At 40.5% G+C, this 27147-nt stretch overlaps 1 long non-coding RNA gene across 3 annotated transcripts in view; it reads left to right on the top strand.

Moving 5' to 3' along the window:
- The window catches only part of LOC147601961 (uncharacterized), a 126234-nt gene that overhangs the window by 62704 nt on the left and 36383 nt on the right, over nt 1-27147 (top strand). For all 3 annotated transcript variants that reach the window (XR_015258130.1, XR_015258129.1, XR_015258131.1), the window contains exon 3: nt 1101-1150. This is a non-coding gene — a long non-coding RNA (uncharacterized LOC147601961). The remainder of the gene's footprint in view (nt 1-1100; nt 1151-27147) is intronic.

A 27147-nucleotide genomic window follows, 5' to 3' on the forward strand; every position in this document is an offset into this window, starting at 1 on the left:
CTTGTTGCTTTGTTATCCCTTCCTAGCTGCAAACCGTAGCCAGAGTTGGGATTCTTTCTAACTGGTGTCCTTCTGTTTCCATCTCTCTCTTGATTTTCTTTTTCCCCTCTTTTTTTCTTTTCTCCTTGTGAATTACCATTTTCAGCAGAACAGGAACAATGCTTACCTTGAGTAGTGAGATGTCTCTCTACTTCATTTTCCAGTACGTCCCCTGTTATTTAGTTATTCCATTATCTGGAGTATACCAGTTCTTCATGGAGGATTGAGGAGTTCTTCCAGGTCACTACTTGGCATAGTAAGGGAAAAAGGAATTTTTTTGCTGCTTCTGCTAAAGGTTTACTAATCATGTGGTTAAGCAGAGAATGTAGTGTTAGAGCATTCTTTTTAAGGGCAATACTCTCATAACTCTACTTAGTAGATTTTGGGTTGGTTGGTTTGGTTTTTTTTTTGTTTGGTTTGGTTTTTTGGTTTGGTTCTTTTGTTTTAATCTTCCAAAATACTTTAGAAACATTAAAGAACTCCCACTAAGGTACAGATAGACTTTCTCTGTTTTTACAGATTTGAATCCATAGCACAGAACAGGAAATACTGGCCAACGTGTTCATATTCAGTGCCCATTGCAGTGTCTTAGGGTGGCTGAAACATAGGGCTAGCAGCCAGAACCCAAGACCAAGGTTCTGATCTCATCACCTTTCTGAAGTACGTGCTGGAGGCCAGCAAGGAGCAGTCAGAGTCTAATAAGACACTACATAGCTATCTTTGAGCAATTAAATCCTCCTTTATACATTTCTTCACTTTCTCTAGGGCTAAGAGGAATTTCTTTGGTAAACTTTGCAGTAGGATTTGGAATTTATTTCTAGTTCTTCAATGTTAAATCACAAGACAGTCTACACAATTCATCTTGATAGAGCAGTTTCATGTAACAAATATTCTGGCAGTCAAATCGGAGAAACAGAAATGAATGATAAAAATATTTTCCATTGCTGACTAAAAGCAAACAGTAAGCTTCAAGCATTAATTAACAATATAATGAGAAACGTCAGTTCAAGCAAATCCTTTTTAAAAAAAACCCCAGAATTTCTCTTTTCTTTGTATTGCAGAAGAAGAAATGGTGACCAAGTTGTACAAGCGAAACAGGACAATCCATAAAGTAAGTCAAAGAAGAATGCTCATTTTTCTCTTCTCTACAATTATTGGATTATTGTTCTAGAAGATATCAATTTAATTAAGAAGGCAATTAGTTTTCCTCATTTCTTTGACTGTGAGTGTAGCGTATGCAGCTTGTAGAGCTGTACAGAGCTACCTAGTTTAAAGTCATGTGGTTCAACGTGAGTTACATTAAGTAGATAATTTCTCTTCCTTTCTCATCACTGTGTCAAGGCATGAAGCAGTTCAAGATTGTGTCATGTAGCTGCATTGTCGTAACAGTGGTGGTCCAAGGATGTGGAGAGGAGAGGTTTGTAGGGAAAGGGTTTCCCTTAGGCTGTTTCTGATAAAATGTAAAGAATCAGACCAACCTGCAGGAGTGCAAGAAGGACTGGAAAGGGTTTTTGGGCTCCGAAGCTTGTTAGTATTCTCCATAATATCAGTTGGTGTAAGAAAAGCTTTAACGTTACTTTAAGGCTGCTGTATTTTTGGCTGAGTGTTTTTGAATCTATTAAAACTGTTTACTTGAGAGTACTATATGTGTTTATGGTTTAGCGCAGGAGTTTTTTTCCATTTTGATCAAGAAAGCAGAATGTTTATCAGTGGTATTTTTGATAGCAAGTCTTACAGCTCATCTTTCTGGTTCACTTATGGTAGAAAATGTCAAATTTTAAAGATAGATGCTTTTAACTGTCTTGAACAGAGCTTGTTCTTTGTGGTAACTACATCTACATTGCAATTGTAATAACAAAACCCAAGATTATTCTGAATTGGTTTCACACCAGCTAACAAGTGGACTCATTAAAAGATTGCCTGAGGTTTTCTATGTATTGTTGACTCAACTTTAAAATCTCTATAGGTCTGTAAAATGTGTCTCAGCTTGCTTACTAAAGGATAAGTGTGTTTTTTACACATAGGTTTTGAAATCATTGATTCCAGTTTGTCAAACAGCTTCTGTGTGGTGCTCTATTTGTAATTTTTCTATTACTTATATGAATGTAATTTCGATTTATACCTATGTCTCTTTTTTCTTTTTGTCTGAAGAATTTAAGTAATTCTACAGACTTGCTTTTTATAGACACTTTCTATTAAAAAAAAAAAAAAATTGGTAGAACATGTGTCAGGCATATGCGATTCCTTCAGCATCATGTTTTCCACACTGATTTAATAGCTATTGAGTCTCCTCAAATATTCTTGTTTCCAAGACCTATTTTATGGTAGTAAATCTTCTTGGCTGTAAAATTCTTGAAATGATTCAGTAGGACGATTGTTTCCTTAGCACATTCCCAGATAGATCGCAGTTAGGAATGGAAAAGTCTGTAACCAGGTCAACGTTTTCCCTGCAATATGTGTAGTCAGTGCTGGAAGTGATAATCGGTGGAATCTCCAACATTTGTTCTGGTGAACTGCTGTTGTCCAGTGCTCCCTACTATGCTGATTTCTCCCTTGGTAACTTACAGTAAGTTTTCTCTTAGAGTGTCATGCTAAACTACATTGGGAAATGTCTAGCCAGGTAAAGAATAAAAGCTGTCGCGTGGTGTGATGCAACTCTTCATTTGGAAAAAAAAAAAAAGAAAAGAAAAAAAAAATCTGTCTTGAAATTCATATTGACAACACCAGTGAAATTATCAAAGACTTCCATAATTTCCCTATCCATTTGCACATTAGGCTTGGGGATGGTGTGATGTGCACAGTAGGCTTTTTGGCATAGATGATGCTACAATAAGAAAAAATTAATCCAGAATAGTTGTTAACATCTTCCTTGTATACAGTGAGTGCCATTCACAGTCGTTGGGTTCTCGTGATGTGTATAAACTGTAGAAACAGTGAGCTACTTCAGTGTGTGGTCTGTTGTGTTGCCAGCTTTTACTCCTTTGCGTTTGTCATCAGAGTACCTTCTAGAAACTCCAGGACCACATGCAGGAAAAATCCAAAATGAATGCAGTCCTTGAGGCAGATTGTAATTTAATAAATCATCGGGTACGCAAGGATGATTAAGTTGTGATACCTGGTCTTGATCTCTGGAGGATTATTACACATTATGTAACCCGTGTCGCTTTCTGACAACTGGAAAAAGCTGGTAAAATTGGGCATTACTTACTGGGAGCAGAGAAGAAAGGAATTCTGCCAAGAGCCTGTAAGGAGCTGCGTGTCGTAGATTTCCGAGACAATCCATTAGGTGGTTCATCTGGAACATCAGGTGTGCAAAGAAGAGGGAGATGTGTATTTGCCAAAACTCTCTGCACAACTGGAGCTCCAGGTAAAACACCAGAGTCTATCAGGAGATATGGAATTCCTTTATCTTAAAATCTGTAACTTTCTGAAATACTGTTGTTTTTTTTTTTTCCTTTGATATCTTTCTAGTTGGATATCTGATTATTGGAATCATCCTTTAGGTTGTTCTGCACTGAAGGAAGCAGTAAGTTGTGGGGTTAGTTCCTCCATGGGCGTTTCCTTAAAATACTCGGTCTTTGGGACCTGAGGTCCTTGATCCTCTGTAAATACCTCAGGATAGGAAATAAGACTTTGCAGTTCCCCCAAGATTTATAGCAAGATTTATGTATTAAATCTGCTTTTACCTTTGTTTTGGAAAAGGGAACTTTGTGTTCTTACTGGCCTCACCTGCCAGACAGTTTTCCATTTGAACTGTGCATTTTAACCAGGCGCTTCTACTGCGAGGCATAAACCATAGGTTTTATAACATTGTGCTTCAAAATGATCCAAAATAGCTTTTGTTATATTCATAGATACTTCTAGTCATGGCAAAGAATAATGTCTACGTTTATAAAGTGGGCTCAAAGATTACTCCTGCTCTGGAGGATCTCGACAAGAGTGCATTATGTCATGTCAGCATATTCATTCCAGGCAGTATCTTACAGAAGAAGTGTCAATATTGGGGATCATTTTATATATGTGTGTGTATGTGCACAGTCATTTTTAGGGTTGGTGGAAGTCTCTGCTGCTGCAGTCCTATTTGAATTGTTGGTTGTGTGAAGATGTAGGGTGGTCTGGTAACCAGACCAGTTGATGAGAAGCTTTTTATTGGCAGTTGAAGTTTGCTGACTCGTGTACAAGGCTGCTTCATCAGTCATGTTTGTCACTCTTGCCTGTGAAGCGAGGGCATCATGTCTACTTCAAATTTTAGATACAGTGATACATACAAACATTTTGACTCTTCAGAAGTAGAAGCCTAGTACCTGTCCTCATGAGACAGCCCACTCCTTGCTGCAGGTGTGTGAGCGAACAGGTGTCATGGAGCATATTGCCATTCAATCTGATAGCTTAGGGAGGCAAAGGATGGGTGAAGTTTTAAGAGAAAAGTATAGCCAGCAACAGTAAAGAAACCTGAAGAGGAAAATGGCTGTTTTCTTCTGAGAATGTCCACTGGCATGTAAGGCATAAAAGGAGACAAACCAGAAAGAGGTCAGTGCTATTAGAGGTGTGTGAAGTAGCCATTAACACAGGCAGTGAGTATTCAGAAAGAAATTCTCCGTTTGACAGTGCTGTCTTCTAGATGACTTAGAAACATAAAAACACAACTTACTTTTAAAAGAGCACTTTTAATTTTTGTCAGATATGAAAGTACCTGCAAGTTTAATGTGTGCTTTGCAAAGAGAGGAGCGTGCTCAGACTGGTTATCACATTTTGTTTTATCAGTTGTATCTGTGGTGTGATGGCTTCATATACAAAATTCTGGCACCACCATTAACACTGAGAAATTTTTATGGGCACTTTGTAGGAGCACTCCTCTTGTGCCACGTGAATAGGAGCTGTGTGCTGTGGTGATCGGTGTCACTCACTGCACTTTGTTGGGCTAAAGGATGGGCTATCAATCAGTTTTGGATTTGCTATCTGCAGCAATATTCTAGGCTGCAGGAAGCCCCAGGGAGCAGGACTCTCGTATCTTCTTGCTCCCCCTGTTCCCATAGTAAGACAGCTGCTAAAACAACTTTTCTGCAAGTGTAAAAAAAAAAAAAAAAGAGGTGATGTATCAACCTGGAATATATGCGTCTGTATTCACAAGAGCTGGCTTACACGTTTCCAAGCTAAGTGGTAAACGGCATGGGTTCTTGCCTTCCTCATCTCTGCTCGCTCTGTTAATCAGTCTGATACTACAAAACTGCACTTTTCTAAAGATTTCTGACGTTTGAAATGGGAAGCCACGTATCAGCAAAACCCTCTAATTTTTTTTTTTCTTTTAACTTCTTGTTCAAAAAGCAGGATAAAAAGACTTGCTTTCAGATAATTTTAGATATATAAGATCCAGAGTTTACCTAGAAATTCACCTTTCACCTATTTGCAAGCTGAAAATGTGAATTCGGAGATCAGTCAGGTATCCAGCTTGCAGTGGTGCTTACTCTGATGTCTTCCTGAATTCTCTCAGGCAAATGTGTCTGCACACAGACACACAGAGAGTAACGGAGGAACGTGGGATCTTAAATACCCTGTTCCTGCCTGTGTAAGCTGCAGCCATGTTTGTCTCCTGGTGCTGAAAAGAGTGAGCATCAGGCAGAGGATGGTGTATCAGTCTTTTTAAACCTCTCTGTGGAAATGCTGGGTGAAAAAACATTGTCTTGTTTGTATAAATACTTGTGCATTGATAATACTTTTTCTTAACGTGAAACTCTGAGACTAACAAATCATTATTGGACTTTATTTACATTTTATTTTCCCCTAACTGATGCTAGTTTCTGTAGCTCAAGGGTGGGACCCTATATCCTAAAAGCTAGATATGTCGAAACTGTTTCGTATAGCCCACTCACATGTATTTCTCACATTATTTATTCACATTAGTGCAGAACAGTACTGACATGTTTATTAACACATGGACATGGCTTGCTAAATGTATTTAAAAGCTTTGGCCCTTCGCTAGAAAAAAAAATTCTCCAATGTTGCTGTGAACTGTTACATCGCAACCCATTTTCCACTTGCAGAGACACCAAGGGTTTGTGAGTAGCCTCAGTCGTTGAGTCCAGCCTGCGCGTAGGCCAGCATGGGATGGACAGAGATAAATCACTGCTGCTAACGTACTTTCTGAGGAACAGAGGCAGTACAGCCTGTTTACTTCTGGTTCAGAAGTCAGTGACTCAGCCTTCTTGGACTTGCAGTTTTATATATTATATCTTTATCGCGCATTTCCATTTGCTTTGGGTTTTGAGACTTGCATGAAGATGGGGGCGGGGGAGGGAATGTAATTTTATATGAAAAGAAAAAACAAGGATTTTTTTCCTTTAAAACATCAAATCATTACATATATGTGAAGTAATGAACATGCCAGAACTGTAGTCCGTTCTACTCTTTCAGCGCCTCTTCTGTGAGACTGAAGTCTGTCTTGTCTTCTGTAGAAGAAATGCTTCTTCCCTTTTTCTGCCTTCATCCTGGCTACTGTGTTGTCCTGAGAAGTGCCCTTTCTTCGATAATCATCCTTCTTAGCTCATCGGCTTGGAGGACTAGGTGAACTGCTCAGCCTGGAAGATGACAGCCTACTCTGTCACCCTTCCAGGAGGGTAGTTGTTGTCCTACGTGGATGGTCAATGTGGGTGGCCCTCTGGGTTTCCTCCACTGGTACTCAGCTGTCTCTGGCGGTTTGTAATCCTTCTGGATGGGGCAGGCTCGGGAACAGACTTGGCTTCTCTGAGGCAGGTGGTTTCTCTGTATGGAACCAGCCTCTTGGTGACAGGACAAGGGGGAACAGAAGATGCAGAGAGGAAGTTCACATCTTGGTGGATGTGTCTGTCACAAATAATCATGGAGACTTCCAGTCTGTTTTATGAGTTCAGGTGTGTATTAGTACCTTCAGTGTGACATAAGAGTATAACTACCCTACCTCAGGTGGCTTTGAAAATGAAGTACTTAATGTTATCTTGTGTACAAACAGCTATACAATTTAAAGCTTGCTTTAAGAAGTTACAGAGATTGTTACTCTAGCTTTGATGATGGGCGAGATGAGCTTTAAGGAGAGCACTTACGGTGTGCGGGGACCGTGACAGATACACAGCAGAGCAGGGACCAGAACCCAAGGATGTTTTGAAAAACACTGTGGCCCACCAAGGCACCACAAGCCTTGTACACTCTTCAGTGTGACCGGCTCTGCCCAATCTATTTAGCGTGGTTGGAAAGCCGGCTATATTAGACTGAGCAAAGCACAGTGCAGATGGCACACGTACTACTTCTCATACCCAGCCTAGCTCATTTACAGCTAGCTGGTGTCGCTGGATGCTGCTGTATTAAGCTATGTAAATTCTCAAGAGGCCTGCCACCCACTGCTCCGCTTGTAAGTGCAAAGCTGGCTGCTTCTAAGCTACGGAATGCATATGTAAGAAAACTAAATTTGTTTTTAAAGGGATGTCCTTAAAATTGTCTTAATCCTTATAGTTCCCCCTAAAAGCATAACGTTATGTTGTGGGTTGGTCAGTATTTTGAATATTTGTTTTGTCTCTGCCTGCAGTGAAGTGTAGGCAGAGGTAGGTGTGTAGGTAATACAAAAAATACACTGTACATCATATTAGTACTGGAAATAGGGACATCGTAAATAATGCACATTTAGTAGCCTCTTGCACTTTTAATTTTCATACCATTTCCAAGCAGTATTTTCTCTTCGCAAAAGACCGATTGCTATTTCAAACCTATATTCTGTTTATATGAAACAGAATTTGCCGGTAGATTAAAATTTAGGACTTGACTTTTTTTTTCCTCTTCTCTTGGTTCTGAAATGCCAAGTCTCTTTTATATTTTATGTGTATAGAGGAGGAGATAACGAGTGAAGTGGTATCACATCAGGGAAAAAAATAAACAACTATGGAGATGGAGCTCTTAAAACTATTTGGACAGCCTTGTTGTAGTGCAAAATAAGATTTTTTTATTTTTTTTATTTTTTTCTTTTTAAATAAAAGGGTAATAGGAGACACAAACAGAGCCTGGAGACATGTATTCTGTTTGTACTTTTCATCTGTTGTGTGAGCCTGGACAATTTGCTTTGCATTTTCCTGCTCCATTTCTCCTGACAGAGATACGCAAGTTTTACTTGCTGTTGGTAAAGCACTTTAAAATAAAATCTTGGATTAGTATGATTATGGACTTCTATAAGTTTACTTAAAATCCTTTTCCTCCTCACTCATGCCTTCACAAAGGCAAGAATAAATAGATTTTTTTTTTTTTTTCTTCCCTCAAATGGTATTGATTCATACTCTGCAGCTGATAAAGGTAGGGTTTAACTGATCTTTTCTGCTGTCCAAATATCTACTGAACGCCTTCAGGTGGAGAGTACTGTTGGGTACATTGCATCTCTCATTCTTTTAGGGGCATGGTCTGGCAAGAACTATTTCCGTGTTCATTTTGCTTAGCAGGCTGCAGTTTCAGAACGTCCTGGCCTAAAAGACCTTTGTAGACGGCTTTACGTTAATATTGGCTCATCTTACGCATCAAACAGCTAGAGCTTGGGGCATCATGGATGGGTGGCTTATCTAGAGCCTGGTGATGATGGAAACACAGTTTCTGTCACCAGAAAGCGCATTGTCAGGCTGTTAATGTACTCTGCATCACCATCAGATCCCATGGCACAGCACTTCAGCAACATTCCTGAACACCTAATCACCTTCGGGCCTTCAGACTTGAAGGGCTGATGTACCAAACTGCCGTTATCCAGCAGCAGTGGACAGTTTGCCTGAGAGATGTGCAGCAGAGCAAATATGAATCTCTGTGCAGAGAGAAGTTCTTGTCCTGAGATGCTGCAAATGCAATAATTGAATTCAAGCAGGCATTAAACTATGTGGATGCAGTGATTAACCAGGAGAATGCATCGATCTTACACAGCCAAGTGTTGCAAAAATAGTTTAGTTCAGTGGAGTTAAATCACCGCACTTAGAAGCAGCAACTATCCAAAGAAACATCCTTGCTTAGAAGCAGCCTCACGCACTAATGTGCAGCTTTGCATTCTCCATTAATGTTACCATGTACGGAGCTGAGGAAGTAGATGGTATAAAAGCAGAGTTCTTTGGTTTTTTGGTTTGGTTTTTTTTTTTTCCCCACGTTGATCTGTCAGCCTTGCTGCAACTGTGTTGTGACAGAGCCTCAGTATTCCACATCTAGAAACACAGAGTGTGTGCTCTCGGAGGACAGCTATTCAGTGTCGCTGTGTTTCAGTTCAGCAGTTCAGGGGTGTTAAAAGCCCTGCAGTATGTACACAAGGTAGCTGTAATTTATTTTAATTAAATGCAATAGCTGCACGCATACTGCAGAAGGGATAAGACAGGAATTCCCCACCTTAAATTCGTTGTTTGCTGTTTGAATTTCTTTGCTGTTCTCTTCCCTCTCACAGATTTCTGCGGAGATGTCTCATCCTCTCACTTCCATGCTCTTAGCAATGGCATCTGTCTTTCAAAGTAAAACAAATTTTTGTAAACTTCTTCAGTTGTTGAGAAGCCACTCTTGCTGTATGACAGCAGAGGCGTCTTTCTCCTTCCTGCCGCACACACCTATTTAGAGAGCTACAGGAAGCAGAATCCCCATCTCATGGGAGCCTTCTCATATCTGATTTTTATTTTTTTGAATTGAGAGGCTTGGAGTACCCACCCTAGGGCTGGCAGGCAGCCTGGCAGGAAGCTGGACAGACTGGCCTGCCGGCCAATCTTACTGCCTTTCATAGAGCATTTTGATGAAATCAGCACATTTCCATGCAATCAGTGTTTTGCAGTGTAAAAATTCTTATGTTTGGGAGTTTTTTGAGTGGCTCAAGTTTTAGACTGAAACTTGCGACTTCTGGGAAATTGCTGGCTAATTTTAGGAGTTATTCTAGGTGATTTTGTGAGAAGAGAGGTGGTGTTTCTGTGGAAGAAAATCCTCTTGGAAGGATGTTCTTCAGGCAGTGTGAAGGACTGCCTGATGCAGATAACTGTTCCGGTAGGTGAGTTAGGGACCTTACGTTCCCCATCCACGAATCTCATATAACAGCAACTATCTGATGAAATTGCTGCAAAATGTTTTCTCTTTTCTTAGAATGGCTTGCCTCTGGGAAGTCCAAACCATGTATGACCCAGATCTCCCACCTTTTTTGGTAGGGCAAAGTGCTGAGGTAATAATACTCAGGGGGTAAGTACAGCAAAACGCGACAGAAGCTTTGAGGTCTGGAGGGCAGTGTGTGCCTGGTGCTCCGTCAGGACATAGCTGTGCTGCTGTTTCACAGGTGTCTCGTGAGTAGAGCATGGCACCGTAGCATGTGTGTTTGAAGCAAGCTGCAGTTAGATCATGCTAATTGTAAACTGGGCTGAACTCTTCATGCAGTCCGGTTCGACCTCCTGCTCTAAGTAAGACTGACTTGCAAGTTAGGTCAAGCTGCTAAGGGCCTTTGCTAATTGAAAATCTCCAAGAACAGAGAGTTAATAACCTTTCTGTTCTCGTCTTCCAGTATTTTCATACTAGAGGGTTTTTTTTTCCATAGGTGTAATCAGAATTTGCCGCAGCTCTTGACCGTTGCTGCTTGCCGTTGTGTGTGCCCGTGAGCGGAGTCTGGCTGTCTTTTCTCAAGCAGCCCCTGAGGTAACCAGAGGGCTGATGAAGGCGTTTGGCTAATAACTAGTGTTCTGTGCAAGTTTAATCCAAAGATTACTCCTGTATCCAGTTTGCACTCTTCCTCTCTTGGGCCATGGGCGTGCTAGAAGAAAGCTGAACTTGGCATTCTCAAGGTACAGTACTGATGTTGAACGATGTTGGTATTTTCTGGACTTCTTGAGCATCTGATGTAAAACTCCTCAAATCTACTGGTATGACAGAAGAAAAATTCTAGCACTTTAAACAGATCAGACTGAGCTTGAGCATACTTTCTCTGTTAGTCCTCTTCCATAAATGAATCTGCCTCCTTGGAAAATTCTTTGCATTATGAAGCATTTTGAGGTTGTGAGTTTACAATGAGTCGCCAGTTAGCAGTTCAGTGAAAATTATTTCGAGTAAAACCATACTTTTACTTAAGTAGTTGCTGCTTTCAGAGGAAACATGAATGCAGCTTTGATTCTCAGAAGCAGCTCATGTTGTAGTAGCCCTTGAGTATGTCCTTAGAACGGTTCCGATGTTCACATCTGTATAATTTTGAATAAGCCAGTCTTAAATGGAATTCCATTCACTAGGGAAGTATATATTCGAAAATGCGAAGACTTCATATGTTTTTTTTTTTTTTTTTTTGCTGGCTCTTGGAGCTCCAGTATTTGCATAGTTGCTGTGTGTGTAAATCCCATCAGAGAGGAACCTAGACGGTAACCAAGAGCACCAGAAAAAAGAATAAAGAGGGGAACTTTCCCTTCATGTAATTAGTTTGAACAGGTTTGATGGTTCTTGTGTACACATAGTGTAAACTCACAGGAGCCCATTCAGATTCACAATAGGCAAGTAGTTCCTCAAAAATCAAAGGAGGCATAATCTTATAAAACTTGCATAATAGGAAAGTTTGGCCTTTGTATGCAGAAGCTAAACTGGCTAAGCAAACATCTAGTATTGACTTGATTTCTTAGTCTGACTGCTCGCCTTTAGACTTTGAGTGTGTAACTTTCTCTAGTAAAATGAAACATACCTTTCTTTAAATCATACTTTTATTCTTCCTCAAAAAAGCATCCATGCCATGTGCTCCTGTCTTAGCAAAAGCTAACTGTTTTAACTCGCTTTGTGCTTACTGTGTTCTCCCTGTTTTCTGCTCCAGCGCTCAAGACGCATAGGGAACTAGAGGTCTGGTAACATGGCTGTTGCTTAAATAAAACTACAGTGAGATTCAAGAGTTGACAGCCTACAGGAGTGAACTCTGCAAACTGTTTTTTCCATACCCAAGAAGCGTGAGTCAGATTTTGCTAAGTGAGTCAAATCTATCCTCAGATTCATTTGAAGATGCTGTAAAGGATATATAATTTGAAACAGTATGATGCTAGAAATGGCTTATTAAACTAATTTAGTTTGCAGTATTCCCTCTGAGTGGGAAGGTGGACAGAGTGGATAGAAGTGATGGGGAAACGTGGAAGGAACAGCAGTTCAGATGTACCTCAGTCCCCAGAAACAGCGGGTAGTCCTGCAGCGTGAAGGGTGTAGAAAGATTATCTTCAGTTGACTGCTCTTGTGGGGCTTTGCCAGGGCCTTGAGAGATGGTTAACATGAGTATAGTAATCTTTGGTGGTAGTGCTAAGCTGTGGTGTTCAGCCTGACAGCACCACTTAAATGAGGATGAAGGTTGTCCCTGGACTTTGAAAATACTGTGATAAAGGCCTGCTGATCTCATCCTTCGAGATGCATGTAGGGGATCCAGACATAAGCTCAGTCCCACGAGAAGGGCAGTATTCTCCTAGTACCTTCCTGGAAAGAAAACCTTTGCTTTACCTTCACCTGGCCAGTGTTCCTATGCATAATGCTGACCGCTGAGGTCATACATGCTGGAGCTGCAAGCCTTCACCAGGATGTGACTCTTGCATGTTTTGCTGGCTGTGTCATGCAGAAACACTCCCTTTCCTCTGGAGGAATTTCATGACAATTAAACTTCGAAGCACAGTCACCTTCCAAGTCTGTTTCTTCTCTGTTCCCATGTTTAACCCTCTCTCTGAGAGGTCTCTCTTTTGATTGTGAATTTTGACCAGGAAACGAATTTGATGGCTCCATTCTTAAGCGCCAGTCTTTGACTGGCTGCAGTCAACATCCTAATATTGTGCTCAGAAGAGTGACTAATACCTCCTGTCTGGCATACATCTTGAATGAACTGGTAGACAGGCATGCATTTATTTTTCCTATTTCTATGTGTAATCAACCTAGAAAGAATTTTTTAGATGTGCTTTTCTTCTGCAATTTTTTTGGTGGAGACACTGAGGAAATGAGCGATGGAATTTGAATGCAGCAGTTCAAAGCACGTCTTTGCCGTTACTTACTGGTGGTCCAAAGATGGGTTGGCAGCATCAGATACATGGTTCCCTGACTGATACGCACCGTCCCTTGTAGGTCTCTGTCTGCTTTTTAATTTTTCCATAACTCAGACCAGCTCTGAGTTGTGTTCACTTTGAATGAAGAACATAGTATTTTTAGAAATGTGCTGGTTTTAGGTCATTCAGATCTCTATTATCTTTCCTAAAGGATTTTGATTTGTAAGATGATGATTGTAGAAGATTGAGATTCAGGAGTCCAGCAGCAATCATGTCACTTGTGGTTTTTTCTCCAGTTGAATTTCTGCCAAAGTTTTGTGAAACATAGTGTTTGAAAAATGCTGAACAACAAAACAACAAAAAAACCCTAAACAAAGCACTGAACACTTTTAATAAGCTTCAAGTGTTAGTGCATTTGTGCAGAATGAGATGGTTCGTTACCTCGTGTGTCTACACTGTTTGTCTCATGTTCTACCATGATCCTCAGGGATGACCTGAAGCACAGCTCAGTGCATCTCCAGCGAGTGTTCCTGACTGCTGCTGTAATACTCTGTGTTGGTCACGCTCCCGATCTGCAGCCACGTTGTTCAGGGACACAGCTTCTATGCATACAACTTCTGTTCTTCAGAACTGCTTCCGTGATGTTACTCCTTAAGTTATTGCTCCGTACTCCGTCTAGTTCCTCGCTTGAATTCTATCTGTGTGAGTATGTAACTCCGTTACCCTTCTTCATCTCCAGTCTGCCAGTAACTTCTGAGCTAATTAGCAAGAAGCTTGAGAGCAACAGGTTTGAGATTTTTCATGCTAAGATCTCTTTTTGGGAAAGTCTGCATTCCAGTTGGAGAAAGTAGCTTTTGCCGAAGGGAATTTGGAAGTCTGCTTCACTGTCGTGCTGACCTGCAAAGCTTTTTCTGTTGTTCATGTAAATTTTTATTCCTGAGGAATTTAACAAGATTCACTATCGGCAGTTGCCTCTTTTCGACAGCTGCTCAAGAACATAGTTTAAAGTAAACTTGAAATTTTTTTTTGGCATCTGTAGCTGAGTAAGATAAACCCAGTCCTGATAGCAGCTAACCCACCAGTAATCTAGGCTCTGTTGCGTGGATGCAAAGTCTCCCAGAAGTGTTTTGTGTTCATGAATGTTGTATCCTGTTCACTGCTTATGGTTAAGGATGCTTGAGTTACTCCAGTGAAGACAGGTTTATAAATCAGCACTCACTTTTGTTCAGGATTTCTCAAACAGAACCACTTCCTGGACAATATGATAAACAGTTACTATTTGTTTTTAAAATTATTTTTATCTTGTTTTGAATCTTTCTTGGGGTTGCTGCCATGCATTCTGGGGACAGATGTGACAGTTTTGAAGTACAGCAAAATACTTGAGGAGCTGATATTTAAAAACTATCAAAAACACTTTATGGACCACCAGCTGTATTTCCAACTACATACATTATTATTCAGCTATTTACGTGAAGCGTGCCCTGTGTTCTCCTCAGACTATGTCTTACTCTTCAGACAGCACGGGGAATTCTGTGATAATTGCCCTTTTAACATTTTTTTTTATTAGATGCCAGTGTCATAATTTGATCTGCGTGTCATTCTTATACATGCCAACAGAGCTACATGCTACTGAAACACTTGGTAGTATCACAAAAAAGCCGTGCATAAAATGTCCCCAGTTGATTCATAGTTTGCTACTACTGTGTGTTAAATAAAGATGAAGTTTCTTACTCTAGCTTAATAAAATTAATTGCCGTTATGGTTCTACCATCTGCACGTCTAATGTGTGTGTTTCAGCAAGTGTTTGTCAAAAGGGAGTAGAGTCCTTCGGTATTTAAAAGAGAGCATCGTATTAAAAGTGGGCTTGTACCACAAAGTTTTGTTTTTTTTTTTTTTCTTCTCTCTCTCCTCTTTTCCATTTTTAGGTCAAGTGATTCAGGTTTTCCTCAGTGCTTTTAACCTTCTGCCATCTGAGCGAGCTGCTCAAGGGACAGCAGTGCTTTGAGGCCATCGCTGAAAAAAATGCCGCCTCTGCCAGGATAGTTCTGTTTTACTATCTTTCGTAATGTCTGCTCTTAGTTTCTTATCCCTTTGTTACTTTCCATTTTTCTTTAGCACTCGGGTAACATCCTAATAAACATTCCTCTCTAGTTTTTCTTTCATCTCTCACACTTTCCACTCTTAGTATAAAAGTCCATGCATATGAGAAGGAAAAAAAAAGACCTGTAGCTTATCTAATCTACCAGCTTTTTGTGGAAATGTAGACTTAGTTGCTGGCAACAGAGCAAAAACCAGAGCATTACTGTTTCTCATTCTCATTTGAACAGAAATTTCAGTAGTTTGCTGGATGTTGCGTTCTTGCGTTTTGTTCCCCAAATAATAAAGTGAATGTATGCATTCATTAACTTCCTTTGTGAAATGCAAGAGAGAGTTTCCAATGCGCTTGGGGACTGTCTTGCCTTTTAAGATTTACAGTAAATTTAAAAACCTTCCTAAGAGTCTGTAAGCATACAAGAGCGTGGGGAACAGCAATCGGTAGCTGGATTGTTTGGAGTGATGGTGGAGAGGCGGCAGAAATGTATTTAACAATAGCCTACAAATAGTTTGTGTGGTTCTTGTCCGCTACAGAAATTCTGCATTGACCAGACCTGAAACAATTGCTGTGTTTAAAAAGCAGAGGCTAAATTTTGATTTTTAAAATGTTTTTATGTCTTTCTGGAGACCAAATATTTTACTCTGTTTTGAATGGAATAAATCTGTCAAAGGCAACAGAGTCACAGGAGATCTACCTCGATGTAAATGAAAGCTGAATTTGGCCCTTCTTCTGTGCTTTTTAGTCATGTGATAATCTTTCCATAAATCATGCACTTGAAAGGCTTTCTTGCTTCCTGCTTTTGCCAATCAGATCATATAAAATGCAGATGAACCGAGCTGTTGGTTTATTAAGCATAAGCAGAACACCCCCTCTAAATCCCCTTTTGTCACAGCAGCCCTGGTTCCCCCATTTGAAAACAAGATAGCAAGAATGACAAACTTTGACTAATACCGTGGAGGTTTTTTGGTCTCCTCCCTTTCTTATTCTGACCTGTACTTTGCTTTCGTTATAAAGTGAACGTAGAAATTACCCTGTGGGAGTGGTGAAACTGCAGCAGAGAAACAAAAACTATTTGGATTCATCCGAAAGCTATTCATTCGCTTGCTCTTCTTTTTATTAACGGCTCGAAGCGTGCAGCTTGTCTTGTTCTGACTGCGTATCTTTCAGCAAGAATGAAGGTAATTCTTTCTGTGTCTCTTTCCTTTTAATAGTGCTTTAATTTTATCAGAAAGACGTTTATTATATTTTTATTATAATCTAGTATTTTAACTAATTTAAATGTGTATACAGCTGCTTGATGATGAGCATGTTGCTATCAAACTTGGCGAGCTCGTTTCCCAGTGACTTTTTTGTTTTAATAAAAGAATGGGCTTTTTAGATTCAGATCCAGGTTACACAGGTGAAAATCACAACTCTCTCCACAGGAGGTTGCAAAGCTGCTTCCAGCAGACATCAGCATATTTGCAGCCAAAATTTAGTCTGTAGTGGGTTTTTGTTTTAATCATCCGCCTGTACCAGGATGAACATGTCTCTGTACCGCTGGTATCGCCAGCGCTTTTTGTATCGGGGAAAGTACGTTACTGTAAACTGATGAGCAAGTTCTTGTTGCTGTTTTTTCTGGCGGGATAAGATATTTTTAGTAAGTGGTTTCGGGAGTGTAGGGCTTCCTGATACTTTTACTGGTGATTTGCTGCAAACTCAAAATGCAGGATTGGCAGCATTTAATTCTGAGAGGACGGTTCTCGCCACACGTAAAATTTGGTACCGGTCCCTGGCTCCGAGTGCAGGTTGTTGCAGTTGTGAGACGAGTGGTATGTTAACGGCGAAAGGAAAGTTTTGTTTGGCTGGGGGCTGAAGCAGCACTGTTAAGAATGCCTCTTAAATCTCGCAGAGTAACTTTGTGCTCCTTAACGCCTTTGCAAGGTTTTTGCATGGGGAGAGGAAGGAAGGAGAAACGGAAATCCTTTAGATTTTGCTAATATTACCTTAGATAGACACTTCTGGAACTCTTCCAGAAACCTCACATGGGGTGTATGCATTCCTTGCGTGAAATATTCCCCGAGTGTTAGGCCTAACAAGTCTTGGGTCTTCTTGCTTGCACAGCGTCTACAAGCAGGCTGTGTGTGTCTGCAGGGGACAAGAGGAAGTGGTGGCTTTATGGGAAAGGGCATGGTAACGAGTTTTAAAGAGACACCAGGAAAGCAGGACCCTCTGGTTATGTGTCCTGGTTTTAAAGACTATTACTAGGTGCTTAATAATCTATGTAAATACGGCTTCTAATGTTTGCATTAGTTTTTATTGTTGAAACATAGGTCAGTCTGCCTCTGAACATGCAGATTGTTCTGAAGTGCTCCGCGGAAGCTGTGCTTGTCAGTCCTGAGAACTTTCAAGAACAACAGGTCAGCTGTGTTGAGCAGGGAAAGTTCAGACCAGAACCTTTAAGTTAAAATTACAGTTTTCTGCCTGTGATCCTGGGCATGTCGTTGTGCTGCAGTTTCCCATCTGGAAAATCAGAATTAATACAATACCTACCACTCTACTTCCTTCACACTGTGTGAATGAAATTTAATTCATTCATTACCCCTGTTTTATTAAAGACATTATGTAAGAATTGAGAATTGCTAAAGCTATGAACTCTTCCAAATTAAAGATTTTATAAACAATACATTATTAGTTACAATTAATCATCAAACTATTCCTGTAGCAGCTTATGCTAATACTCCAACTGCTTCTGTTGAGTTGCAAGCTGATTAGAGCCTAAAACTATGTTGGTTGGAGAGCAGGAGCAGTTTATATGCAGGATGGTCATTAACATCAGCTAAATAAGATTTATTCAATTAAATTTGTGCAGTGATACATTGCTGTGTATTCTTGTATTTCTCCTGTGACGTTAATTCAGAAAATTCAGGTAAATGAGCAGCCACTTGTCCAGTGTCAGTAGGACTCTGACACCTTTAGTGACCAACCCAAGATGGAAAAATCTCACAAATGGATTTGCTGTCGTGGCACTTGTGTTCAATGATTAACTGCATGGGTTTGCTTTTTTTTTTTTTTTTTTTTTTTTTTAAGTGGGTATTGCTCTGGATTTAACAAATAAGTCAGCTCTGTAAAGGCTGGATTTCAGACTCTTTTCTCAAAAGTTATAAATGTGCTAGCATATATTTACTAGATGTAAAATGCTGACTAAGTAGAGATGCAATATACTGTAGGTAAACAAGATCATATTGTTTGTTCTTACTCTTTCAGTTGTTTTTTAAGTGGCAGGTCAGTTAATTGTTTTTCAAATATTTTTATTTTCGTTATCAATTTCTTATGTGATTAAGGGAGGAAAGATTGGCCTCATATGTGCTGAGAAAGTGGACATGAGAAGAGCAGACAGAGTTTTCTACTCCCATCTTTCTCCCTGGCTTGCTAGGTCATGCCTGGCACGTACTTTGTGTGCCCATTGTCAGTAAGACGAGGTTAGTACTTGGGCTTGTTCACAGAATCAGGCATTCTTTAGAGATTCTAAACTCCTATGAAAACATGAGGTGGAAACTTCTGTAAAAATTGGTGTCAGTGTTATAGACCAGCTTTTATGTCTGAACTAAAATTTTGCAATAATGAGTTGCACATACATGCAACTAAAGAACCTACCTTTTTTCTGTCCTTTCTTTCAACTTTCTCTTTAACCACAGCACACATCAAAGTATTACCAAAAGGCTGAGCATAGGAATTTGTATTTGGAGAGCATTATCCATAGATGACTTAATGTTTGTTCCAGTCTTCCCTATTTTCAGGTTCTGAAACGTTTTCGTAACTTTTTCCATTCATATCCCTGCTTTGAATCAAAGCCATTTTGAAAAAGAAAATAATTTTAAATTCTTAAATGAAAACTTCCAAAATTTACCTCCAGCTTTAACAAAACTGAACTGCTACAGCCTTTTTTCCCTAAACTGCAGAAATGAAAATAAATAGAAGTTGGCATGTTTCTTCTTGTGCAGTTTTATTGGTGTGCATGTTTGTTCATTTGTCTGTTAACTTGTAGAATTCCATGATCTTACGAAGTGGTTTGCGGTTTGGTTTGAATTGATGAGACTTTCCTACTTTTCACATTTTAACCGTCACTGACATTTTAATGCAATAGAAACAATGCAGCAGAAGAGCCACAGGTTTTTTTTTAAAATAGCCATTAGATGTTGTGGTGCTCTGCGTCACTGCTTTTAGAACATGTTTAAGGAGCTTCGTGATGAATTTTTGAGAATATTTTCATGAAGTTTTTCAGAGGCGCGTGCATTTGTATTTGCATGCCCGGTTGTTGAAAGCTTGCTAACAAATGGGGTGACAGGCATGTCCCCAAACATGTATTTTATGCACAACTCTGATAATGCTGGCTGCTGCACGTGCTGATTTTTGTGTGATACCTGGGTTACTGCTTTCAAGAGTTGACCCCCTACTTGCAGTTGCACCGTTACACCTTGTGTCTTTTTCATGCTGTGTGTTAAAATTGAGGAGAGATTGACTGGTATCCTAAGTGTGGGATTGAGCAGCAGCATGTTGAACTTGGTTTGATCAGACCTGTTGTGACTGCTGGAACGTGGATTTGAGCATGGTGGCCTATTGACAGCTGTATTTTCTTTTAAAAAGCAGCTTTGCGTGCTGTTCGTGCTGTAACAATACCACTCTGAAGCAAGAGGTCACATTGATCTACACTGGAGTTCACCGGTACTGAGATATTTTTATTGAGGTCAGTAATGAACTGGAACAACCTTTCCAGCATTTGCTTTTCCTATGAACAGTGCCAGCAGAGGAGCTGGGAACGGCCTCCTGGAGTTTTCAGGGAAACTCATTGTTCACGTAAACCCTGAGAAGGAATTTCCCTTCCTTCTTGGCCTGCTAGGTATGCAGTGAACCATACAGTTTGCTTTAGCTACATACCATCTGCATTTTATTTTTGTTTTGTTTACTGTCTTTCCACCCGTGTATGTATTTCTTTAGGGTATCAGTATATTGTTGTCTGTTCTGCCTCTGTCAACAGCTTGGGTTACACTGCTCTGAGCAGACTCATGTTATGCAAGTTATTGGTGTTTGGAACAGAGCTGGTCATGGAAAAAAATGGAATTGGTGGAAATTTTACCTGTATTGTGTCTTCAGGAGAATGGGTATTGACCGCTTTGATTGTTTTAGGGCTGCTGCTGTTTGTCTGGCATGCGTGCGGTTACGTACTTTGTCCTCGCATAGCACTGTGTGCTGGGACCTGCGGTCCTTGGTGCGCACTGCTCTCACGAGGATGAAAGTGGCTTCTGTCTTCTTCATTGGCGTCTACTTTTTTGTTGTGTTGGGTTTTTTGTTGGGTTTTTTTTTTTTTTCTCTCCTCCTTACTTCTTTGAACAACCAATTTCTTGCTTGCTGGAAGAATTATTTCTTCCTGAGATGATCTTTAGCCTCAAAACACCAGTGTTTGCGTGAAGATCTGAGGCTGATATGACAAGAAAAACCCCAGCCCCAGTACGCCAACAGGAGTTTGCTGCTGTTCGAGTTAAAGCAGTCGGTGTGTGGTCGGGTCTGTGACGTCCATAAGCAGGCGGTTCAGGTGCTGACTTTACTGTGGCCGAATACCAGAACAGTGGTATTGACTCTGGACTAAACAGCCCTGATATTGGAGGCTTGGTAAAGCGTTGTGCAAAAAAACACATGAACTGCTCTGCACGAACCCTCGAGTGGTGTTTTAGAGGAACATGACCACGTTGCTTTGGGACCCAGGCTGGATCTGTGCCTTTCCACAGTGTCATGGCCAAGCTAATAAAACTACCCAAAGATGCCAGGAGCTGGCTTTCCAAAGAATAGCATTGTTATTGATAGTTTTTCATTAACCAGGTTACCCCAGCTTCCTGTTATCAGACATAACTGAGCTGACTGTGTTGTATTGTATTAGAGTTCCTTACTCCTGCTTCATGGTCCAGAAGTTTGTTTTTTTCTTTTGAGATAGCATTAAGCAGTGTATTCAGTATCACTTGTGATCCAGACGTTGCCAGATCATTTTGAGAGACAAGCCTCTACTGTAATTGTAGCCAAAATCTAAGTCACCATTACTTCTTCCAAGCTAGGTGAGATTGAACAATTGGTTAATGTTCACTGAGCAAAATTTCTTTTTTCTGTACAGAATTTGCATCCAACAGCAACGTGATGATAGGCCTGGATGACCACATTTAGTAAAACAGTCTCCTACCAAGAGTTCTTGCTGTTAGGTAAATCAAAACATGTTATTCGGAGGGTGACTCATGGAAAACCGAGTAAAAGTTTTATAATCGGATCCTCTGCAAATGCTAAATAGCACATCACAATAAAATCGTTAAAGTCTCCTTACATAAATTGTTTATATGCTACTAATCCTTTTTTATGATGAAAAGAGCATTCAGTGGGTTTTTAGTACAGGAAATTTGTATAATCTTTTAGTTACCTATGTATTTCTGACTTCCATGGTTTGGCTGAATTTGAATCTACGCCTGATTTTAAATCTGAAGATCATTCTTGAACCCAGCTGGAAGTTTCTCATGTAGAATATTTCTCAAACCCTCTGTCACAGCTGCAGAATAATCTGGATTACACTTAATCTTCAAGGGAAAGGTATTACACAAAATGCATTTTGCTGTCACTCTTTCTGGAGTGAAATTCCGTCCTTCCCTGCAGAATGTAGCACTTCAGTCCCCAAAATTGTGGTACAATGCTAATGGGTCTACTTTTCCGTTTGCATGCCTTCTAAGTCGTCAGTCTTCCGTGTTGAAACCTGGGAGGGAGCTTCTGTCACCTCAGCCTTTACTTGCCACGGAGAACAGCTGACACAAACCAAAGGACTGGTGGAGAGCTCTGAGTGAGACAGCCAACCTGCTCGCGGTACTGGGAATGCAATCCTTGGGCTCCGTCAGAAATATTTAACTGAGGAGTTCAAGATGTGTCTCCTTCCATGTCAAGTTAAGGATGCAAAAAAGGACTCGTTTTCAAAGGACTGACAGCTTCAGGAGGCATAAAGCGGATTCATTGAGTTAACTTGTTCAAGTTTATGGTACGTGTAAGTGTGTGGGCTGGAGGAGAGTGAAGTAGAGGCTGAGTTGAAGTTGGCTGACAACAGAATTAGAGCTGACCAAAAGTCTGCAATATAACTCTGGGGAATACGATGACTTACTAAGAGCAGTGCGGTTGGGAGGAAGTACATAGTCAAATTTTCCCTCATACTTAAACACTCAGATGTGGATAGTAAATAAAGAACATGCTGCCTTTTTTAGGTGACCTTTCTTTAGTAGTATTTGTTTGGTTGTTCCATATCCTTACTCTTTTCAAAGAGAAATTCATGGGGAAATAAATAAGGTATCACTGACTGTGCAAGGGTGAATTTGCTTGTATACATGTGAGCATAAACGGTATTAGGAAATGGAACAAGTAGGGGGTAGGGAATTTCCAGATCCCAAGATGAAAATAATTTCAGAGAAGTGTAGACAAGTTTGAAGCATTACCAGTGTAAATGAAAGTAGCTAGGTCCTTTTTTGCTGCCACCCAATTCTGTACCTTTTGGCAGGAGATTATATATATATTTTTTTTTAATTTTTTTTTTCATGAAACCCAAAAAACATGAACAAGCCTGCATGGATTTTAGAATATGATACTTGCATCATGGGATCATAGAATAATTTAGGTTGTAAGAGACCTCAGGAGGTCTCCAGTCCAACCTCCTACTCAGAGTAGGGTCAGCTGTCTCTGACATTTACCTCGTAACACTGCTGGAAGTAAGATTTTAAAAGTAATTTGATTATTTAGTCATTGCAGTGAAAAAAATCCCTGGCAGAATAAAGGCTCCCAGTCAGTGCTGTGAAAATTGTTCAGTCACACTTGTCATTAAAAGGAATAAATACTTCCAGCGCAGTCATCCCTGTATTGATTTTCATCCCTTACCAAATAACATCTCAAACTACCTTGTAAGTTATTTCAGCATTGTGACCCCTCGCTGTGACTCTACGTAGAGCTGAGGAGTTGGTTCACTGAAGTTGGAGCTGCCTGATGGTGTCAGACTGCTGGGATTTGAATGACCATTTTAACTTTGGTTCTGCCTTTTTGTTTTCAACATCAGTAGGTATCATTAATGAGCCTTGTTGGAAAAATGTCTACTTCCACGTGGTTTTGTCTCTTTTTTTTTTTTTTAACCTTTTAATAGGATGGTGATGTGGAGTACTCTCTCTAGGCGAGGTTGCGTGTTGTACTGTGGGCTGATGGTTGTAGGACAAGCTTGCTTTCTGTCACTGCCCTCTTCCGGACAGACTGGAGCTCATCTGGTCACATCTGTATTTCTCTGTTCCCTTCATAACCTTTCTCATTTCTGGTTTCTTAAGCTTCATCTTCACAGGCCCTTAATGAGGCCTAAGTCCACACTGCCACTAAAGGGGATCACCCCATCTTTATCCTTAACCCAGGCCTGGACCCTGCGCTAGGGGCAGGATTCATGCAGTTGGATGGAGCAAACTGAGCGCTCGAGTTGGCAAGACGACATGCGAGTTTCTGCATTTCAGCAGAGATGTGTCATGGACTCAGCTGGACTGCACTGGAATTGCTGGAAGGATTAGAGTTCACTTGGTAGGTTCTAACCTAGCAAAGCATTTTAGGCATGTCAGTTATCCACATGAAATTAAGATGCTGTCTGTTGGAGCCTTTTTTAGTAAAATTTAGTTTTGAAATTCCTCTATGAACTGCAAGAACAACAATAAAATAATTATCCAAATTTTATGTGCCTTTAAAAAAAAACTGATTCCCAACTCCATGTTCACATGTAGTGGACTGACTTCAGTGAAGACTGAGGACCATTACTGCTGAATTTAAATAATATTTGAAATAATGTGGCACAAATGATGGAAAGAAGTGGGAGACTGGATTTTTTGTGTCACTAATGGAGCTAAGGAAGACAGGAGAGAGTAATTCCTGAGTATCAGCTAAGGAAAGAGGAGGGGTGTGGGTACACTTACTGAAAGAAATAAATACATGACAAATCTTAGAAATATCCAGCAAATTTGAGAGAAGAGTAATTCAGATAAGCCCTTTGAAAAGCAGGAAGTTGTGCTTGTTAAAATTGATCCTTACTGTGAGCTGCAGTTCTCGGCACTGCTTGGCACTGCGGCTCGGCCAAGTAGGATCTTGGCACAAGCTGGGCTTGACCAGGAAATGGTTTTCTGTGCAGCTTAGTGTTGAAGGGAAGCAGCTTCGCTTCTCTTTGAAGGCACACCTGGGAAGGGTGATTTAAAAATGATTCTGCTTGAGCAAGTTCGTAAAAATGTGTCTGGGTGACAATAAATGTTTTTCAGCTTTGCCCTGAGCAGGCTCTTCCTTTGAAGTTGTTGTAGCTTCGTTGTATGGTGTTTGCGTTACTGGGAGAAGTATCTCAAACACGTCCATTTACAAGGTAACTTCTGTGTTAGAGAAAACTCTCAGAAGGTGAAATACAAAGTTTTATATGAAAATGAGGACCCTGCTCCCAAAACCAGATTCACAAGATAAAAATGTCATTTATCCTAGTGAGTTTAGTCCCATTTTTTCCTGTGCAGACTCAGACATTTTCCAATTCTAATACAATCTTTGTTGCTCCTAATTCCAGCTCAGCCTGCAGAGGAATTTTACTTCTCGTCCTGTCATTTTGTTGCTGGAGTGAAAGAGGATATCTAAAACTCTGGATTATGACTTAGTTGTGGAGTCAGATGGAGGCAAAAAGGTGCAGCTGAGAGAATGTAAGGTTTTAATCTTAACACTAATTGTCGTGGGAGCTAGCAGAAATGGGCTATGAATCGAGGCTTCATTACAACATACTGTCGAGTGTTGTTTTAAGCTGAACCTCCAATGCGTAGAAAAACTGGTTGAGGGAAGAACAGTGCAGGAGAGTTAAACTTGTAGTGTCTGAGACTTTCTTAGTTGGCAGAAATACACAAGGTTTTGGTAGCAACTTTTATCTTTTTTTTTTTTATCTTTTTTTTTTTTTTTCCTTTTAATTGTATCTCTTTGCCAGATCTGTAGTTTAGGGAAATGTGTCCTATCATGGAGTTGCATCTGCAGGACGGTGGGGTTTACATCTACTAGAGCTTTCAGCATGCAGTACTTCTGATCCTTCATGTACAGTTGATCACAACAAAGGGGACGTTGTGGAAGTGATGTGGAAACAAGTACCTGCCGCATAGTTGGAGCTACTTACATTTCTGACTGTGCAGCTGTACCAGGTAGCTGCAGAAATAGTGACAGATAATAATGCAGTGTTGTTAACAAGGTGTTCTGCAATTAAAAGGCAAATATCCCTTCAGACCTCTGCTTCTGCCCTGTGAAACAGCTATTGCTGTGACACAGAGGGGTGTTGGGACACAGGCAGTTTTAGGAATCATCTGTCACCTCAAAACAAACGTTCAGGCTGGCTGTAGTCATGTTGAGTGGATCAGATGCAAAGCCAGGGCTCTGGCGATGCAAAGCCTGCTGTTATCTTTGAGAATCGTTCTGTTATTTCAGCACACCACTTATTTTCTCTGTGCATTACCCTCCTTTTCTTGCAAAGTAAATCTAAGGGCTTCAGTATAAATATGACTGAGAAAAAAACTGCACAGGGACATAGCGATGTGAAAGATGGGCTCAGATGAGCCCCATCTTACTCTTAAATACAAGAATAGCATGGAAGATCCCTCTCAGATACCACAGGTGCTGAGGAGTCCACCAAGTCCATGGAGCTGTTGGAAATCGGAATGAAACGCAGCTCCTTCAAGCAGCTTTGACTCCAGAAAAGGAGATTTGCCAGAGATGTCACAGGATTGAATGAAAACTTCACTTTCTCTTGCATTTGTGCAGAGGGAGATTGGATACAGCCGTAGCTATCAGCCATGGTAAGTGCTAAAATAGAATGGCAGGTAGGTAGGTGGATAAACAGGGACCGAAGGTGTAATTACTGACTGCTGTTGGGAAAGCACCCTCCTGCTCTCCAGGCCTCCTGGTGCAGCAGCGTGATGCCAGCCAGCTGCAGAGGAGCCACAGTTGGCTGCCAGCGATTCATATCCATTTTGCGGAGTAGCTTTGAGATCTGCAGATGATAGAACTGCTAAGTGTTGTTATGAATGATTCAGAGCTTCTGGCTCCTATTTCCGTACGTGGATCATCAGACTGTCTTTCTCTGCCATTTTAAAATAATTGTCTGAATGACCTGAATATCTTCGAAGTAGCTTGAAGTTTTGTTCAGGCGCTGGCTTTAGAAATGAAATCTTTCATCTCGTATACTTAACGTTAATTTTGCTTCTTTAATGGGATTCTCTTTACCCAAATTCACATGATTCAGCTTGCAGTTTGTTGGATTTGTTCTTCTCTTCCAGTGATAAATTTGCCCGAGCATCTCCCGCTATGTGTTGGGAAACACGTAGGTAGCTGTTTGTGTGCCATCCATTTCCACAGGCAGATAAACAATGAGGGGTTTGTTTGATTGTCGCTCAAACAATACTTGAGAGAAGCTCCGTCCTGCCTGGCTGTCAGTTCTGTTGTTGTACTTTGCTCTCGGTGACATCATTGGTGGCAGCTAAATGAAGTGTATTAATTGTTAGATGCTCTTTGACCAAGGATGTTGACTTTTCCTGGCAGCCAATCGTATGCCGCTGGTTTTGCAGAAGAAACTGCTAATTTGCCGTAGTAGAGTAATTTAGTTACAAGTATTGGTGAGAGTGGAGCGGGTTTGTTTGTGTAGATGGGAGATAAATAACTAAAAGAGAACTAAAAGCTGTATGAATTACTTCTACATTTTCGAGGTCTGATTCTGCATCAGCGGCATAGAGCTCTGAAATTAAAAACCCTTTACTGTGTTAAAAGTCACTGTGCTGCCTCTGAGGTTAGTCTTAGTATGGAGAGAGATGTTTTATAGGATTGCCTCTTCTTGAAGGCAGTGGTCGAGCTCAGACAGATCACAGCTGGGCACAGCCAGGCCCGTACCACAGCCCCAGGACACGTGCTCAAGTGTTAGGAGTTCCCATTGCTTCCACAGAAGTGATCGTTTCT

This window comes from Chlamydotis macqueenii, chromosome 1 (genome assembly GCF_036417535.1).
Source record: "Chlamydotis macqueenii isolate bChlMac1 chromosome 1, bChlMac1.mat, whole genome shotgun sequence".
Classification (NCBI taxonomy): Eukaryota; Metazoa; Chordata; class Aves; order Otidiformes; family Otididae; genus Chlamydotis; species Chlamydotis macqueenii.